The following is a 6,820-nucleotide window of genomic DNA, read 5'->3' on the forward strand; positions in this document are numbered from 1 at the left end:
TTCATGAACATACTAGCAATCCTATTTAGCTCAGATCTTATTATCCTGCATCTGAATTTGTGTTATGTAATGCAAGCAAAAATTCACAATTAAGAATATTTCTTTTGTTAAAAAACAAATACATATATAAAATGGGGAAGCATGCAAAATATTTTCAAAGCACAGGGTTTGTATCACAGCTGGATACCTCAACAGTGATAATTCATCAGTTTAAAAGAAAATTCACTGAGTTTTATAGGTCATTTTATAAGAAAAGGAATCAGTCACTTCTCATCATATCAGACAATCATATTACTGGGGTCAGGGTTTCTGTTTTAGACAAGGTGGGACTGATGAGCTTTAGAGTTCCTCCATGACCACATTGTTATATCAAAACCTCAGGATATCAGATGAGGCAGTCGATGCCATGCAGACAAAAGTGCCTACTCATAGCGGCTTCGAGAAACTGCACTGAACCTTCTAAATTAGTTATATAATAGAATGAAAGAACTGTGGGTTTAGTTCATCGGCTGACATTTTGGGAAAGAGATTTCAGGTCAGAAGCCAGGTCAGCATCCACTCCTCAGATTTGCATTTCCACAGATAATTAAATATCACATGCCATAAAGGAGATAAAAAATCAAATCCTAATGCATACAGGAAACCAAGAGTCATACTTGAAAGTCTTACATCATCCTGACCAGGAATTCTCTTACCAAAAGACATAGCTTCTGACATCAGATCTAGAACCTACATCATCAATTTAATAATTACAGCTTCAGTGGTCAGTTCATGCCTGAAGGTTAGCTTGCCACAGCCATTTTCAAGATATGTAGATGTACACATAGCCACCACCTGTCAAGATTACCCTCAAATGTCCTTTTAGAAGTAAATCTTCTAGTCTGATACTCTTCCTTAGATTCTTACAAAGAATTTTGATCTTGTTTCTTTTTCTGCCATTTGTTAACAAGGGCAGTCACAGACATGATTTACTGACACAGCTAGAAAATGGAGATCTTGAATGCCAAACTTCAGATATGGCAGTAATCTAATTATAAAAGATCCATGGCAACTGGTAACTACTTCCCAAAGTTCAGATGGTGCTACTGTGTCATGGGAAGGGAGCCTCTCTCATCTCCTGCCATTCCCAGTCCTTGTCTTTATCTTTACTAAGCTGCTTCAATCCTCTCCTTCCCAGAGGAAAGGAGAAAAAAAAAAGCCTTCCCCAGTCACAAACATACACATAAGTTTCTATGACTTTTGGGGCTGGAAACCTATCAGCCCTCGATGATTCCCAGCACCTGTGCATGATTTCCTTACAAAATGGGACCAGCTGCGTTTTTAAGGGCCCCAGAACTCTCATGCTCTGTAATACTGAAGTGGGGAGAAAAAAAAATTCTTAAATTTTACTTAAACAAGCACTGGAGTGGAAGATAAATTAGAGCTTATGGACTCATGAACAGGAGGTTAAGCTGAAGGCAGAAACAGAGTAAGGGCAAAGTTGGGAGGGAGTAAGAGGATCTGCTGTAAATCAGGAAAGAACAGTGAAAAAGAAAGAACAACAAGACTGAAGAAAAACAAGTATTCTGGAGAAGATGTAAAGCATAGGCAAGGAAGGAAAGCAAGACTAACTCTGCATGCATAAGGGAAGAGACATGAGGTACAGTAGAAAAATGAAAACTAGAATTAATACGAATGTGGGCAAGGATATTAAGGTGAAAAAATCACTTCTGCTTATAAACAAGGAAAATAAAACCCCAGCTGTTGACTTACTATATTTACTTGGTATATAGTGAAAACTGGAAGAACTTACTTATAAGGAGGAGTCAGCTTTAGAAATTATTTCAAAAATAGGGTTTGGACACGGTAGACCACAACATCTGTTCAGAAGCCATTATGGTCCATTGTGCAAATTTTTCTTAGTTCAGTGCTTATTGGCTTAATAGAGTGCTCAGCAGGAATCCTTATGGTTCCTTCTATTAATCTTGCTGTCAGCCTTGCACAAATTCCATACTTAAAAAAATATCCCCACCCCTTAGCCCCCTACACTTACAGCATGACAAGAATGCAGAGGGAGTCAGACCCACTCTTCAAAAAACAGAAGGCTGCACAGTGAAAATACTGTGCATTGCAGGGGTAACAGGGGAGAAAGAGACACATTGCTGAGCTTGGCTTCCTCTCATTCCCTTTTCCTTTATCTAAACACCTTATTTTTTTCTGACCCTCTGTTGTTTTTCACAGAACCAGAGATTTTATCTCTTCTGAAGTATAAGACATCTGTCCCTCATCACATTACAAAACACAAGGGACAGAGTTCTACTCTTCACTCATCCCTATATGCATCTTCCACTCAAAACGATCATATAAGCAGGACTTCTAGCCCAAGGACTGACAGATATCTTCTTGATGTTTGTCTGCATGAAAGGCATTAAAAGGATTACTGCAGGAGAGGATATAATTTTTCCTTCTGCAGTCAAAGCAGAGTGTATTAATGGTTTTATTAAGTTTTTGGAATGATACCTCTTAGGCAATGTCCATCTACAAGGCAGTTAGTACAGTCACCTCAAATAGCTAGAGGAAATCTTGCACTGAAGTTGCATGGGATTTTTTCTAAAAATATCTTTGTTATCCAGTATATGCAAAATAGATCCTGAAACATCATTAATTTTATGTTTTCCCTTCATTCCTGTGCATGATAAATTGTCAGACAGTTTTTCTTTTCCAAATTAAGTAAGCTTTGATTTATCTTTGAACTAGATGCCAGGCTGGGGTAAATTTTTCCTAATTGAACTGTAGTCCCTAGAAAAATTGCAGAGAGGTGTTGGCATAACCTTAATCACTGTGATTCTGAGGGTTTGTTTAGCACAGCTGTTTGTTTTGGAGTAGTGAATTTAGAGAAAAAAATCTGCATCTTGCACTCCACAAAGCACATCAAGGTCTGAAGGCTACATGCAGTAATTATTGCAAAATACTTAACTTTCATCTGGACTTGATCAGTCCTCTGCATGTAAAACATGTTGAAGATTGCAATCTAGCCCATCTTTCTCTAGAACCAGGATTTTGGTACCACTGAAGAGCTTTCTCATGGATCCTGCCCTGAAGTTCAACCTCTTTTGAGATTGCTCTATGAAGAATTGTTGCAATTGCATTAATTTTCTCTCTCTCTCTTTTGAAAATGCTTTTACTTACCAAAATCTTTCATGGTGCATCTAAATTTTGCATCTGAAGGTGAGGCTGAATTTCCAAGTAGTAAGTAGAATGAATAAAGCAACAGACTACAGAAAGCTATGTAAATTATTCACAGGATTTGGGATGTTTGGTTATGTCTTGAATTAATCAGTATGGTTTTAATTACACTTGTTACAAATGGAACGCATTTTTTACTAGAGGATCAAGGAGCCAAGTTTGAAGATAACAGACTTTTCACAAGTTTTGTACCTTCTGTCATGACAGATCAGGCTATCATTCACTGCATGATGTGTATTACTCTTTTAACAGTAATGTTAGTTTTCTTCAGGGCAATGTCATAACAAATAAATATAAAGCATAAATGTGATGTCTTTATATCCTTAGCATCTGAGGTGTGAGATCACCTACATTAGCAACTGCCCTTGAGCTAAACAAGATAGACTGAAAACTCAGATCTCTAGAAGATTTTACTGCTGTTCTTATGGTTAAGAATTTACAGATTAAACTGGTGCCAAATTTTACTATACATAGCTTGGATTTTTTGGAATTTGTTCAACTTCTAAAAGCCTGTTTTGACAGCACAGATTTGTCTATGGGTAAAATAGCTTAAAAACAGGCAGAATGCAGCTTCCCTTGTAGCTGAAAATAACAAGTTGAAAGGAACTCTGAAAGAATTATATAAAAAAACATTAAGGGACAGACATGGAGTTAGTTACTTGGAGTAAACCAGCATAGCTCTTTGAAATTCAAAGAAGCCACACTGATTTATACCAGATGAGGATCTGCCCATAATAAAATAAGTTTAAAATTTAAATATTTACACAACTGAGGTATTGCAGAAAGTTTAAAAGTAAAATACTTTTCTTAATCTTTCCAGTCAAAGTTCCATGACTTTTTGTGGTTACTGGGATGTTTCCACCATGTTATATTTTTAACCAAGTTACTGGCTCTTAATTTGCTGCAGACCATCATATACCTGTATCTGCATGTAAATCTGAGCTGAAAAAAATTAGGCTGAATAAAAATAATGTTATTTCTTTTTCTAAAAGAGCTTTACTATTAACAAAAGATAATTGCCCTTGAGTTACAAATACAAGGTGATAACTAGAAAAACCAGGTTTGCTAACATATAACATCTGCGCAGTTGTCCTGGTTTCAGCTAGGGTAGAGTGAAAGTATTCTCCACAAAGAAAACCTAAGGAAATTTCAGTGCGCTTCTGTTCAGCTGAAGGCTCTCCATAAGTATGATCTTCCAGCCCTTTGAGTTCTCCCTCTGCCTAGTGCTCAGGTGCAATTCCTGTGGATTCCTTTTCCCAGACATGTACTCGTATTTATCGGCAGCTTCCCTGAAGGCAATGGCTTAGTCTGTGTTGGAGTCCTTGTATGTAAACCAAAGATATTTTAATAAAAACCTCTAGATTAAAGGTGTTCCGTTGGGGACTTCTCAGTACAGTCCTGTGTTCAGGTCCAACTATACATCAAGGAACATGTGATCCAGTAGTGTTAATGTTTTGTGTAGTTCTTCATGCTGATCCATAGTCCAGATGTTCCAGCAGAAGTTATCTGAAAGCCAGTACTCTGCTTGGGACCACTTCTTTTTTTTTTTAAATACAAAAAAATGAGTCAAATTATCCACCTGGAATAATGAAAAGAATTCCTTCTCCTATAGGAAAACATCTCAGTTCACTGATCTTGCAGAAAAAAAAAAATTAAATCCTCTGAACTTTCACTATGCCTTCTGATTTTGGAAGCACTTAGTGCATACTACCTGTTCAGTTAGCTGCCCAAGTGTTATTAGAAGTGTCTGGTGTTTCCTTACACAGGTAAGTATATTAGGACTGAGTTTCAGAAAGTCAAAAGGTGGTTTACCATTGCTGGAATGTCAGCTGTTTAGTATTTGCTTACCAGAAGCACACACAAGTAATTCTCCATTGTAGACCCATTTGTTTTTCATACAAATATGTCTGTATATTAGCTGCACATCTGGAGCTGTTGATTATTTGATTTTTATATGAGTTGAACAAGTTACTTAAATGAGCAAGCACTTTTCAGTGGTCTTTTGGGTCATTATGTAGGCTAGCCACCTTAGTTGCACAATAATTGAGCCCTTTTATATTTTAGTTAAAAATTTCCCTTTGTAATTCAAACTATGATTATTGCTGTTCCAAATTTCCAGGTGTTTTACTTGGCATACATTTATTTTAAAACTTTTTTCAGTGCAAATATCACTAATTATCCAAATGTGCTTAAGTAGAAATATGTGTAGATGAAAGATTAAGGGTTAATCTACAAATATAAAAACTGAAATAGCTGTAGAAATACCCTACCCCCTAAAAAGTACTTTTGTCCTCTTTAAATAGTAGCTTCAGTGTTACTATTCAGGGCAAGATGTATGAGGAAATAAACTATTTCTACATGTTGATGTTTATTCTATAAAACATCCTTCAATACCCTAAAATGCAGTGGAGTTCAAAATTGCTGTTACATATAAAATGAAAATGTTTGAAGTGTTGAGTACAGCAGCATTTTTGGTGGAGGTATTTTGATCATATCAAAATATTATGGACAGAAGTCTAACACCTCAAGGATACAAGACACAAATCCATTTTACATTAAATACATATTTTGCCTCTCACAGTTTTTGATATATTTGTTCTCACTTGCAAAATCCTATCAGATATTACTTTATTAGTCTATTAATTTATTTTGCATTAATAAGGAGAGAATACACAATGTGCTAATGGCATTCATAGATTATACCAATTTGAGAGAAAATTGGTTTAGATTACTGTCACAATAATATATAATTTTTATAATTCTTTTTGTTTTACTTGCTTGTGCCCAGAAAAGCCTTATAATACATATGTATATGTACATGTACAAATATATAAATAGTATGACTTATCTGATTAATTTATTATTTAATTATTATTTTATTATGATAAGACATTTTTGAACCACTATTCTGTAAGGTTAACATTGCTCCTGCTGGAAAACCATGTAAAATTGCTGCAATAAAGATGAATGGTAACTGTTAGTTGCCTTTATTGGTGCTGAGAGCCCCTGAGTGTGACACCTGAAGATGAGACCAGGTCAATATATTAAAAAAGCTGAATTTGCCTCAACCAGATGACTCAGTAGCAGCTAGTAGTGTAACAGACTGCCACATGCAGCCAGACCATACATAGTTAGGCAAACAACAAAAATTATGAATGAAAGAGGGACCTGGGCTTTGTCATGAGAAATACTGCAGCTCAACTTTGACAGAAAATGTTTGGGAAAGAATATCAATGATGCTCACCCCAAGATGAGAAGCCCCCACCAGCCAGCCTGTCAGGGTTGTATTCCAGGGTACTCAATAATCCATTTTATCTGACTCCAGCTGTCGTGATCAGAGGCCAAGCAACAGGTGTCCCTCCCTGGAAGGAAGGGTCAGGGCTCAGGAGATTTTGTAAAGCTCATGCATGGAGTCCAGCTAACAGCTGATGAAGAGACCACGTTGCAGGTAAGAAGAGCTCACAAAAAAGTGAATAGAAGATTTAAGAATGTTTCTAAAGAGTGATGTTAAATTTATATGTGGCTAGAAAAATATATCATTTTTGAAGGTATCTTAATAGAACTATTTGTGTGTCCTACATATGATTAAGAGACT

At 36.2% G+C, this 6,820-nt stretch overlaps 1 long non-coding RNA gene across 1 annotated transcript in view; it reads left to right on the forward strand.

Annotated features, from left to right (window-relative positions):
• The window catches only part of LOC118685927 (uncharacterized), a 90,977-nt gene extending 84,399 nt beyond the window's left edge, over positions 1-6,578 (forward strand). Inside the window, exon 3 of the long non-coding RNA XR_004980068.1 lies at positions 6,551-6,578. This is a non-coding gene — a long non-coding RNA (uncharacterized LOC118685927). The remainder of the gene's footprint in view (positions 1-6,550) is intronic.
• Positions 6,579-6,820: the final 242 nt, after the last annotated feature.

The sequence above is a fragment of the Molothrus ater genome, chromosome 4 (assembly GCF_012460135.2).
Source record: "Molothrus ater isolate BHLD 08-10-18 breed brown headed cowbird chromosome 4, BPBGC_Mater_1.1, whole genome shotgun sequence".
NCBI lineage: Eukaryota > Metazoa > Chordata > Aves > Passeriformes > Icteridae > Molothrus > Molothrus ater.